The 11,876-nt window shown below is 37.1% G+C and overlaps 1 protein-coding gene across 4 annotated transcripts in view; it reads right to left on the reverse strand.

The window, feature by feature from the left end:
* Positions 1-2,933, reverse strand: part of tnr (tenascin R (restrictin, janusin)) — a 161,706-nt gene extending 158,773 nt beyond the window's left edge. For all 4 annotated transcript variants that reach the window (XM_055032646.1, XM_055032647.1, XM_055032648.1 and 1 more), the window contains exon 1: positions 2,727-2,933. The gene's annotated coding sequence lies outside the window, so the exon portion shown is untranslated. The remainder of the gene's footprint in view (positions 1-2,726) is intronic.
* Between the last annotated feature and the right edge of the window lie 8,943 nt (positions 2,934-11,876).

Here is an 11,876-nt window from a genome sequence, read left to right on the forward strand (position 1 = left end):
TGCACATTATCTGATGGACGCCGCAGTCGATAATTACAGCTGGATATGAACGCGTTTAACTCTCTTCCTAACAATAAGTAATGACCGTATAGCTTAGCTAACACAATTAACATTAACGTGAGGGGGGCTGTGGTGGGGGAATAAAACTCCCATCAAAATAAAGCATTATGTAAATTATTAATTATAACGCAGACAATTGCAATCTCGTTCAGCTGCCCATTGGCAGTGAAACAAATGGAAAAGAGTCAGAAAGGAGAGAGAACAGTGGTGATAGGCCTGAAAAGGAGGGAGTATGGCAAATACTTTACTAATACCACCTGCTCCTGGAGTAATTTACTGAAATCATTTGCAATTCAAAGACTAAAGCGCAGGCTCTTATCTCAACTGACTCTCACCAAATGCAAACTAGAATGTGTGAAAGACTCGAGCAAGTATTTGTATAGATTGTTTGACTCTGTAAGATGTAATGTGTTAAACATAGAATCAGAAATCCAGAAATGAAACACAATTTTTAAAAACAACATAGAAGGTAAAATACACTGGACAAACTAATATTAAGATGTCAAACTCAACTTTGACATCATCGTTATTTAATCAGGAGAAGAAATCGATGTGATTTTGAATAAAGATATGTGACAATAAAAGCCAGTGCAAAGACTCGAACAGGTAAACAGCCGGTGAGGTGAAGAAACTTCAGAAAAATGGTCCACAGCAATCACAATGAGAACGATTGGATAAAAAGAGTGAGCGATCCCTCACATTTTGTGTTGCAGCTTAATGGTAGTGGTCTCACATGGGAGAGAGGGAAAGCCAAGCTTTGTGTGAGGAATGATAACCTCAAGTCTTCCCATTCGCAAGCATCATATCACCTTGGAAAAAAAAAATCCTTGGAAATCAACCGATCAGTCTCTGCGTTTATATGAAATGATGGTTTTCTCTCTGCTTGTGTTCCTATTTTTCACCACATCTGCCTATTTCTCCTCTCAGTCTGTCCTCCTCCAGACAGGTCCAGAGCTGAATGCATCACCTCTGCTTTCAATATTGTGCCATTATCTAACTGAATTGAATCCCCAGCCTCAACCTGTTCTCCTGTTCTGACCATGGACAATATGTCTGTCGGACTTTGACAAATTAAACCAGCTCGATATATGGCAATAACCTTCACAGCAAAACACTGGGTGGAGGTGTGTGTTGGGGGGTGTTACAAAGGCAGAGGAGCAGAGACTGAAAGAGGAATGGAGACACGTTCAGATGGATGAGGGGACCATTCAAGCAGGACACGATATTTCAAACCACAATTCAATGTATGTACATCAACATCAACTTTAAATGCCAACAAGAGAGTGTAGTTGAAACATGCTGAATTATATGAGATAAAATGACAAGTTAATTAATTTCTCTAACAGTCTGAAAGCTTTGTAATTAGTCAAAATATTACAGTGCATATACATTTAAGAAATGACATCAACCATGCTCAGAAAAAGGTCATTTTTGGGTTGCAAAAGAAAGCAACTGGGATCATAATGAAACTGCAGTTCAGACTGAAAGTCTATATATCAATTGTGGATTTGAGTTTACGGTGATCCATTAATTTTATCCACGTTTCTTCTGATTAAAAGTAGAAACATTTTGGAGTGTCTAATTCAGAGTCCTGACCTAAATCTGATAGAGAATAAGTGAATTGAGTAAATGATTAAGGTGATGACAAGAAATCCTCTAACAAGAAAGACTTGGGGCTCATCCAGACATATTTTGACTCAAAGTACAGTGGAAACATTCAAAAAGCCAGTCATCAATTTTAAAGGAAGGATTTGACAAGTCACATCAATAGAGATCTTCCAGTGATCATTTAAAAAGCCATGAGTTTTACTATGCCGTTTTCTAGTAACATTTTAATAAAAATAAATGTTATTTCTATTAAACTTGACGCTACTTTTACATTCCTGAATTGTCTTCCGTGATGTGTCTGTCTGACTTACAGTCAGGGAAAGGAAAAAAACTCTTGGGATGGATGAAAATAGATTAAATCCAAATCTGCTAATTTGCTAAGAGGCTATGAAAATTTTGGGGGCTTAACTGCACTTTCTTTACAAAAAAAAACTCAGAATGTTAAGAGTTATCTGTATAAGGGAAATTGCATTCAGAGCTACAGTTGTTTATTAATTGTTTTCAAGACATAAAAAATATTTACAACTACAGAGTGCAAAAACCAGGCACTCTCAACAAACATCTACTTCAATTAAGACAGTGACTATCTGACATAAGCATCAACCAGTCTATTCTTGTTCTCAAAGCAAGCTTATATTGTCACCCTTATTAAATTGTTCAAAAGGGACTTGCTTTGCAGACACATTTTCCTGGGTTTTGACACAAAGCTCCTGCAGCCCACTTGAACCACACTGCAAGCAAAATATCCTCTCAACAACCCAACAATGAAGGGTCGTTAGGCAACTATTGTTGTGATTTCCTCTGCACCGCGTGATAACGCCTTGATTGATGCCAGCCTTCCCAGTTAATCACCTGCCCAAGACGAGGACTGTAAAGCTCTGGCACAACATTTAAAACTGAGATGATGCAGCAACTTCAAAAGGCTGATAAATGTGCAAAACTGTGCCTGAGTGAGGATCCGAGATAAGTAGACATTCACTTACCACAAAGTCGCTCACACGTGCAGATCAGACTCTGCTCCATTCAAATAAAATAACAAGAAGCTCAAGTTAACTCACCCGCACGGAGCTTTGTGACGGACTCGGTCTTTGCCTCTTGTTCTCTTTAATTTCTTGGCGGTTCTGCGCAGACTTTCTGCAGGAGGGCGCTCAGCCGTCCTGTGCGGCTCCACGTAAAAGCATCGATCTCTCTTGGCCAAGTGGAGTGAGTCCCTGCTGCCTCCAGAGTCAGATGTGCTCAGCCCTCTCTGCCGCTCACACAGCCTCACACAGATGCACAAGGAAATATGAGGACGGGCAGCACTGGCGTTCCGCTCCCTCTCTCCCTCTCTCTCTCTCCCTCCCCCTTTCTCTCCAGCGAGCTGAGGATGCTCTCCCCTTGTCACCCCCTCCAGCTATCCCCTCACTCTGTCACTCTCTTTTTTTTTTTTTGCTGAATTGAACTGCATGCGATCTCACCATCTGCTTTTTCTTTTTTTTTTTTTTGCTCTTTCTCAATTGATTCCTCTGGCTTTCACCTCTCTCAGAACTGATCAATATGTCTTTGCTTGTGCAGCCTCTAGTGGCCGTGCTGCTCGGAGGGTCCGAATTTATATATTTTATTTTTTATATTTATTTATTTAAAAAAAAAAGAGAACATCAAGGTTGCTCTAGAATTTCAGCTTGCATCAGCTAGAAAGAGGAGAGGTAAAACCATTGGAAACACCAGGCATTGCTGAGAAACACATCTAGGGTTTTTTTTCCAGTTTTCTCCTGTTACTTGTTAAAATTAACCATTGATAATTGTTGATGTTATAAAAAGAAAATTTAAGAGAAGGCTTAAACTAACGTTTCATTGTGAGTGTTTTATTTTGATAGTATCCCTCTAACTGTGAGGAGATGTCGATGTTCATTTAGTTTGAGCCACATCAAACTTTCATTCAGAAGCTGAGGGCATTCTTCTCATCAAGCACTGCTACCATCAGGAAAGGATTGTTTCATCTAGGGAGGTTGCAAATGTTACAATATATAGGTCTGTTATCCTCTTAATATGCAAATATATTTTAAATGATGGGGACCTAAAAATCTTGAAAATATGAAACATTTTTAAAACACGAGTCATTTTAAAGCAAACTTTTCTGCCACAAAAGAGTTTTTGGAGCCAAACCCGCTAAAATAGAATCATCTTTACTACATATTAGTGATGATGATGCGATGTAATCAAACACCACAGTTTCAGGAAATATTTGTGACATTCTTGAAAATACACAGGTGATTGGGGCAGATTTATCCTCCCTGGACAAAAGCGATGTCTTGGACCTAAATCTTTCATAATTTATCCTCTTTAATGTGTAGCCTATGTCATATTTGATTAAGCTTTTAAACCTTTTAAGATTTATTTCAGATGATTAGCCGTGGTAGCGTTAGATGCATATTAATTATGTCTTTCTGATTGCTACTTTTTTGTTGATGTGTTTTGTTTTCATTTTAAATGTCATACTTATAGTCAATTCATTATTATCCATTTGCATTTTATTATTTTTCTATCTAAAACAAAAACAAAATCAAAATCAATGAGGATGATATTCAACAACAGTTTTGTTGGTGAAAAACACTAACCAATACGGTGTCTAGAGCAGATGTCTGCATTAAACCTAAGCTGCACTAGCAAAGTTGACGGCTCTTTTTCAATGTGGATAGACAAAGAGCAGGAGAGAGACAGGTTACAGTGCTATTCTACTATCTAATGAAGTTCCTCTAATTATTCTCAAGAGAGTTGTTTCATTGCTGTAATAACATTTACTTTGTACCAGTGATGCCTTACATTTTAGGACTCATGATCTAACCGGTCCTTGGTGCCTTCAGGGACGATATTAATTAGCAGTCTCAGAAAAACTTGGAAGACTTCATTCCTTTTCCTCGGCAAACTTTAGAAAATTGCAATGGTAATGTGCTAAAAATCAGTATGAGTTGTAGTAAATCAGATTATTCTGACTAATTGTGTGTAACGGGCTGTATTTTAGAAGGGACATGTCAATAGTTTGTTGTGCCATTTGTAAATTATACAATTGAGGCGCATCTTAACGTATGTTTTCAGCAAGTGTGTGTTGAAAATTTCCCTAAACGAGATTGGCTTTATTTCTGAGACCAGTGGAATATTTTCCATCAAGTACCAATCGAAAAGAAAATGAGAGAAATTCGGCTAAATTTGAACCAACCACTTAAAACCCTGGACATTTACACTATCAAACAAACCCAATGGAGGAAGATCTTTGGCAGATCAGCAGAGAAAATATTTTACAAAAGGGATCATTGGTGATGAGACATCATTTTAAGTTTAAGAAATAAAAAGTATTTTATATTTATGATTGTTAAAGGTGAGTTAATATGTAAAATCAACTTTTTTGTGCTTCATACAATGTTATAATTTCCTAATTAAAAATATACTTGGAGAGTTGCTTTGATTCTTTCATGTGTATTTGAGAAATCCTTGAATCCTGGCCTGTAAAAGTGAAAAATACAATCATCAGAATTTGATTGCTATGTGACCTTTACTACAGTCTGAACATATGAGTTTTATCTTGGTTTGTTCACAAATACACCTTAGTAAATAATAAATTACCAATGAAACTTGTCCCCATCTCCAAAATTCCATCAAATCTATATTGAAACAGTCTTTCTGGTGGGGCTCTTAAAAGGAAGAGGGGGCTCTAGATCATATTCTGCTTAAGACCTTATACCACATTGTGCCAGCCCTTCATGACAAGCTAGAGCCGCTGCATTGTATATCTTTTCGCTAGATGCGAGAGTCAAACCGGGAACCTTTTTTGTTTTGTGACCATTGAATTTTTAATAAGCACCACAAAGGCCAGGGTATTTGGGATGAGTTTTTCTGATCTTCACTCTTCATTGTCAGGCACCTGGCCCTGTAACGCTTGTTCATGCGTTTACAGATCCCTCAGGCTGCTCACTGAGCTGATCTGCCTGGTAGAAGTGGAGGAAAGGTGGAGAAGGTATTTGATAAAGCATGTGAGACATTACTGGCACTGCAAAACAAGAAGTTTCTGTGTAACTACACCACGAGCGCGGCAGCATCCCACTAACCCACCGGGCCACAAGGGAAATCTCTGGTAGTCCTGTATACCAGTCAGCTGAGTGCATGTAAATGTACTCCTGGTATCATTAAAATGATACAGACCCCCGACAGATGAGCTGATATTTGGTTTTGTAATATGAGTGGAAAATCCAAAAATAACATCGGCAATGTGCCTAATCTCTGACTCAACAATTCAGAGGCAATAAATATGCAAATATTCAGTTTCACATCTTAAGAATGAATTCAAAATACTTCCTACCTCACTGAAACATTCTAGGTAATTGTGAACACATTTCAACACACAGTCACACATTAGGCATGGATGGGTGGTAAATCCTCTTCAGGTTTACACACCCTCATTTCTTTATTGATTTAAGCAAACCTTTAAAAAAAATTTAAACAGCATCATCTTGTGTCACATTAAAGACGGGAGAGGTCACAGAAGCATGGAGGGATCCAAATGCAAGGTAGAACAGAGCATAGGCGATGGGAAAGTATCTCAAAACCACAATAGCAAGAAAAGTAATCCTTGTCATCCTTGAATATTTAATTTTGACCTAATGGTTATTCATGCATCCTTGGATTCCTTTATTAAGAAACAGGTCTGTGTAAAAATCAACTCTGAAGAAACCCAGAATAAAAATTACTGTAGCAAAACAGCTCAAAACTGCAAGGTATAAATTCACAAACATACATGGGAGAAAGCTTGATAAATAATGTTGGGTATGTTGGATTCAAATGAATACAAAAGTTGTTGTCACAGAATGACACACTGAAATGCCACAACAAATAATGCATGAAAAGACAGCTCCCGGCCTCAAGAAGCTTGGCAACGTCACAGTGCAACGATCATACAAATTGATTTAAAAAATTTGAAAATATAAAGCTTGGTCAAGCATGTCTCCTGACCTGAATTCAATTGAGCAGATTTGTGATGTTTTGGAAAGCAGAGAAGAAATCAAACCTTTTCTGCAAAGCGCCACTAAAAGGATTTATTTACAAATACTGGTAGAATATCTCTGATGCCAAGCATGCCCAGAAGGGTTTGAATTCCTCTTTACGAATCAATGCAAAGATCCAAGTATTTAAACATCAAATCAGGAACTGAGTCCTTCTTCTAAATGCTTAATGGCATGCAAGATTTTGGTTTGTATTTTTAATTCATTTTTCAAATGTGACAATAGAGGAAAAAAAACGTATTTAAATAAATTTTTTTGGAGATGTAAGATTTTGTTTGTGTTCTCTATTAGCATGTAGATGTACAACAATAAACCTTGAAACAGAAGTGCAACAATGTTCTTGTCGTGTTTTTACTTGAAATAAAATAAAATAAAATAAATGTTTGCCAGGTATAGTACTGAGTTATTCTCAGGAAGTCGCAGCCATGTGTTTGCATCTATTCACCTTTTTGTAGTCACTTAAATAACACAGAAGAAAGTGTTGAAATCGACCAAAGCACCAGAGTACATAAATAAGTATTTTCAACAAACAAGCGGATGGATAATAAGAGAGTTTGTGTACAACAGAATATGTGGGCAGAATAAAAAGGAGGTGGCCTAGAAAGAGATCCACAGGGTGCCATTAGCCAGGTATGGCAAGAGAACCGATGCTATAGCTGTCACAGCTGATGAACTGTCTTTGGAGGAGATCACTCGCCTGGTTATGGAGGAGTCATCACCGTGAGCTAATTAGAAAAGCTCGGTCAGGAAACTGTAGGAAAGGATGCACACAGATAGAAAAACCACACACTCAGACACATTAAGTGTGACGAAGCCCTGAGAGTGTTGCTCACTTGTCAAAACAACACTCTCAAAAATATATATATTACAGTTGAAGATTTGCTGTTTGTAAGCAGCGCACTCTGTTCATCCTTAACATAATGTTGAAAAAAAAAAATATGAACAAGTGAATGTATCTAAAACTCCAAGACATACTGTACATTGGACTTTTAAGAATATCCAATCATTTATTTGACCAGTCAGCAATAGAATAGCTTATTTCAAGTTACAATGACAAACTTTGTGTTTGTTCATGTGAAATTATGCAGGCAAGATTCATGCAACCATAAAATGAATTGCATTGATAATGTAGCCAACATAAACCTGACAGAACCAGCTGCAAAGGCAAATGGAGTGTATAATTTGTCTTGGAAGACAATGTCCATTTACATAGATTTCATTAGATTCTATCACCATAGGCATAATTCACAGGCACTGCATTTCAGCAAATGCAGATGTTTACTGTGTGTCCTCCACAAGGAAGTTAAAACATAAAGTTTGAAGTTTATTACATTCCCCAAGGTTTAAGTGTAATGTTCTCTGTATCACTTTCACTGTGTCTATATCAGAGATTGGAATTTAGACTTCAATATATATTTTCAGCTCTCTGCTAAATGTCTTGTTTGAGACCAAATCTGAAGAGTTAAAGTTTCATGGAAGAGTCAGTTATTGTATTTACAAAGTCTGGAAAGATGTTATAGTTTTTGTTCTGGTGTTTCTGAACCAATTTAAGGTCACTTGTGTCAAAGTCCACAGCCTTTGTACACAGGATGCCCGCTCTATGTAATGCGCCCCATTAAATCCGATTCATAGCTATTCAACATCATATGTCCCAAATATCTTCAAATGTGTAAATTGACAATGATATTGTACCTAAAATAGTTTCACTTGGCATGGGTTCATGATAAACACTGATGATGAAAGCACTGTGAGGGTTTGTGACTTTGTCTCATGATGTTTGATATTCCCTGAGTAAGAGCCTAATCTTAGTTCAAGTCATATTTATCTTCCAAAATTTTAATATTTATGGTGCAGATCAGAGTATTTAGAGTGAATCCCGAGAATGAAACCATCAGCTTTCTTTTGGAGAATAAACAAAGGCACTCATGAGAGCAAAGACACCCAATTTATTGAATTGGATCAGGGGATAAAACTTGCTGTATTTGTGTAAAATAAACTTACACAGCAATATATTGTTTCCCCTCTCCGGGAATGTGAATACCATGTTTTCCAAACAACTACCCTGATTTTTCCAAATAGCTATTTCTATGCAAAACACAGTAAAACAAGCTGTACTGTGCAGAGTTCAGTGTTCTGCTGCTCCAGCAAGTCCCCCCATTTCTTTAGCTCTCTCCTGCAAAGCATTCTTTGCTACAATGCCAGTCACATTTCTCATTTTGTCCAGCCATTCATCCAATCATTGTCATTTATAGGCCCCAGAAAGGGGGCTATTTGAGAAATCTTACGGTAAGAAATGATTTCAATCACTCATACGACCTCAGCCCATTTTCCCTGTGCTCTCAGCTGCTTCCAATATTCTTCTAGCATCCATGTAGTCAAATGTTTTTTTTTATGTATTCTTTTTTTATCTTGAAAATTGAAGCCCTAGGCAACGCTCTTTGTATTTGATGAACACTGTTTGTTGCACACAATTAATCTTGCAGTCTTTTTTCTAAATAAAAGTAACAATAGTAAGGTGAACTGTATGCTAAGTGCCGTGAAAATCTCTTCTCAGTGAAATTTCAGCTTAGACCATCTGTAGTGTGAGTGGATATATTCTGAGAGACATTTTTCTTTGTGAGCTACTTCATGATTCAGGACAAAACTATTCCTGCAGAGATGAACTGTGAGCCTGTATAGTACAGGAACCTTTTAAAGCACACACAAGACAGACACAGAGGAAACACAAAGGGAATAGTGTGTAGTGTTTCTTCTCAAATAAGGCTTTGCAGGCACTCTTCTGAAGATCAAAGATATAAAGGTTTTTAGATGCCCACTTTAATCAATAACACTTTCCAGTATTGAGTTAAGTACTAACTGTAATCCCATGTGTCTCTGCACTGTAATGACCTAACAGTCTATTCAATTTGTACCCTAACCAGAATATGCTCTGAAACAGAATGTTTTTGCATAACATATTTACAAGAAGAAATAGAAAAAAAATCCTTAGATATTGCTCTTCTTAAAACTACAGCATGTAACTTTTATTATAAAAAAGTATATTTGTTTACATATTTTTTAAACTGTCACAGCATAGAGGAAAACAGATTCTGTGGGAAAAAAATCAATCTCCTCTGCCTTCTCAGTGTTAACTAGAAACAACCAATCAGAGCCAGGATGATGGTCTTACCGCTGTCAATCACCCTCATGGCTCATCGCTCGCCTTGAGTTTTACCTTTACCTACATCTTCTCCTGCTCCTATAGTCACTGGATTTATGCATTGCCTGCATACATGCACCGAGGTATGTTTGTAAATCTTCAAACTGGAACTTAATCACTTTGTGTTAAAGGTCAACTTGAAGTTAAATAGAAAAAAAAGTGTATTTTGCATTCATATATCTTTATCAAAATTCTGATTGAAATTATTCTCAACTGCATTGGAAAAATAATGAAAACCACACATTTCCACCTGCTAAACAAAGCTACAAAGCAGAGCTGAAAATCAGACTCTTGTTTCTAAGGCAAACAGCTGTTGCTATGTGACATCACTGTGGAGAAACTATCCACATCTTGGAAACTGGAACAGATTTTACTACAGAACCAAATATAAAAAACTATCCAGCTGCACCAAATTGGACCTGTCAAAAAGAGTAGAGAATTTTGTTGCTCCGACAGAATGCTCTGAAGAAAATTACTAGGAAAGTGGCCTTGACTGGAATGCTGGGAGGACAGGAAATGCAACATGGTGGGAAGCTACATGCATGCCCATCACAATTTAACTCAATATGTATGAACATTATACTGAAACCACTGTTATTTGAGCATATATCTCCAGCTACATGACTGGAGATGTTCATAAAAGCAAAATTTCCAAGTACGTATGTCTGCAGATGAAATGGGTGTTTCCAAAGGAAGGCCTTTCCCATGGACCACTCCTGATTATATGAACAAGATCCAGTTCAATGTGATTGAACAAGCCTGTCATTGTAGGAGTTTCTCAAGATCTACACCTGATTGGATGAAATTAACATCTGTCATTTGACATTTTCACTATTAAATTTCATCCAGTCCTCATTTGATGTTTCAGAAAAAGGTCCCATCATATCCACTGCAGAAGGTCTATTTATGGCTGCAGTGCTTTTGCTTTCAACACAGCAAAACATTGTCACCCTTGCGTTCTCCTTCAGCCAGAGTCCTTTCAGTGCAAAACTGCAGTCCTATGCTGCAAAACCATAGAACTGCATAGACTGTGAAGCTTGTTATGAGAAGAGCTATGCTTGCTCTGTTTCCAGTTTTTTGTCCCCACTGCACCATCCACTCAAATCTTTCAGATCTTTTGAAAAACTAAAACAGCTTTGTGCACCTAAAGCCATGCAATATCCTATTCCAAACCCCCCAAATCACTTGACCACAAAGTCACGTGTTGCTACCCCTCTTCCATGAGCTCAGAAGGATAATTCAAACAATGATATTAATACAGTTTGTAGAAAATGACATGTTTTAGAAATTTGATGGGTATTCAAATACTGCATACTATTAAATTATAGTTATTTGAAAAACTAAAGTAATCTTCATTTGACCCTTAAGTTCCATGATGAATTCTCTTCTCAAAGTGCATCAATATTCCTCTAGGTGCACTATGATAAATAGTGCACCTATAATTTTATTATTGATGTGCTATAATGAATTTTTTAAGACAAGTCCACATTTTGAAATATCTTCAATAAAACATAATAAAAGAGATATATCAGTAAGGTGTGAAAACAAAATATCCAAGGATGTAATCATGTTGGACAAAGGTTCAGTAAAGTTAGTCATTTTTGTTTTCCTTTCAAGAATTAAAGAAGTAAAGGTCAGTTTACAATTTTTTTTATGGGAGGTTATTGTCACACGAAGTTGCTTAAGTCAGCAGAAGAAGCTGCAGGGAGAAAAACAGCAAGAGGAGATAAATATGGAACATTATTGTAATGGCACAATAATGTCATTTAACTTTCCATGGGGTCACAATGTCAAAACCAATTTGCATGCAAAATGAAATCAGTGAATGCAGCGCCAGGAACAGTAATATAACAATAAACCACATGCTGTTTCTTCCGCAAGACTGCCTCTTTGTAAGATATGAGTGCAAACATTCATACTTACTGGCTTTAACTCCAGAAAAAGCAACTAGGTTGAAGCGTCATATCTACAGACTG

Source organism: Poeciliopsis prolifica, unplaced genomic scaffold (assembly GCF_027474105.1).
Source record: "Poeciliopsis prolifica strain line A6 unplaced genomic scaffold, Auburn_PproV2 SCAFFOLD008, whole genome shotgun sequence".
NCBI classification, from domain to species: domain Eukaryota; kingdom Metazoa; phylum Chordata; class Actinopteri; order Cyprinodontiformes; family Poeciliidae; genus Poeciliopsis; species Poeciliopsis prolifica.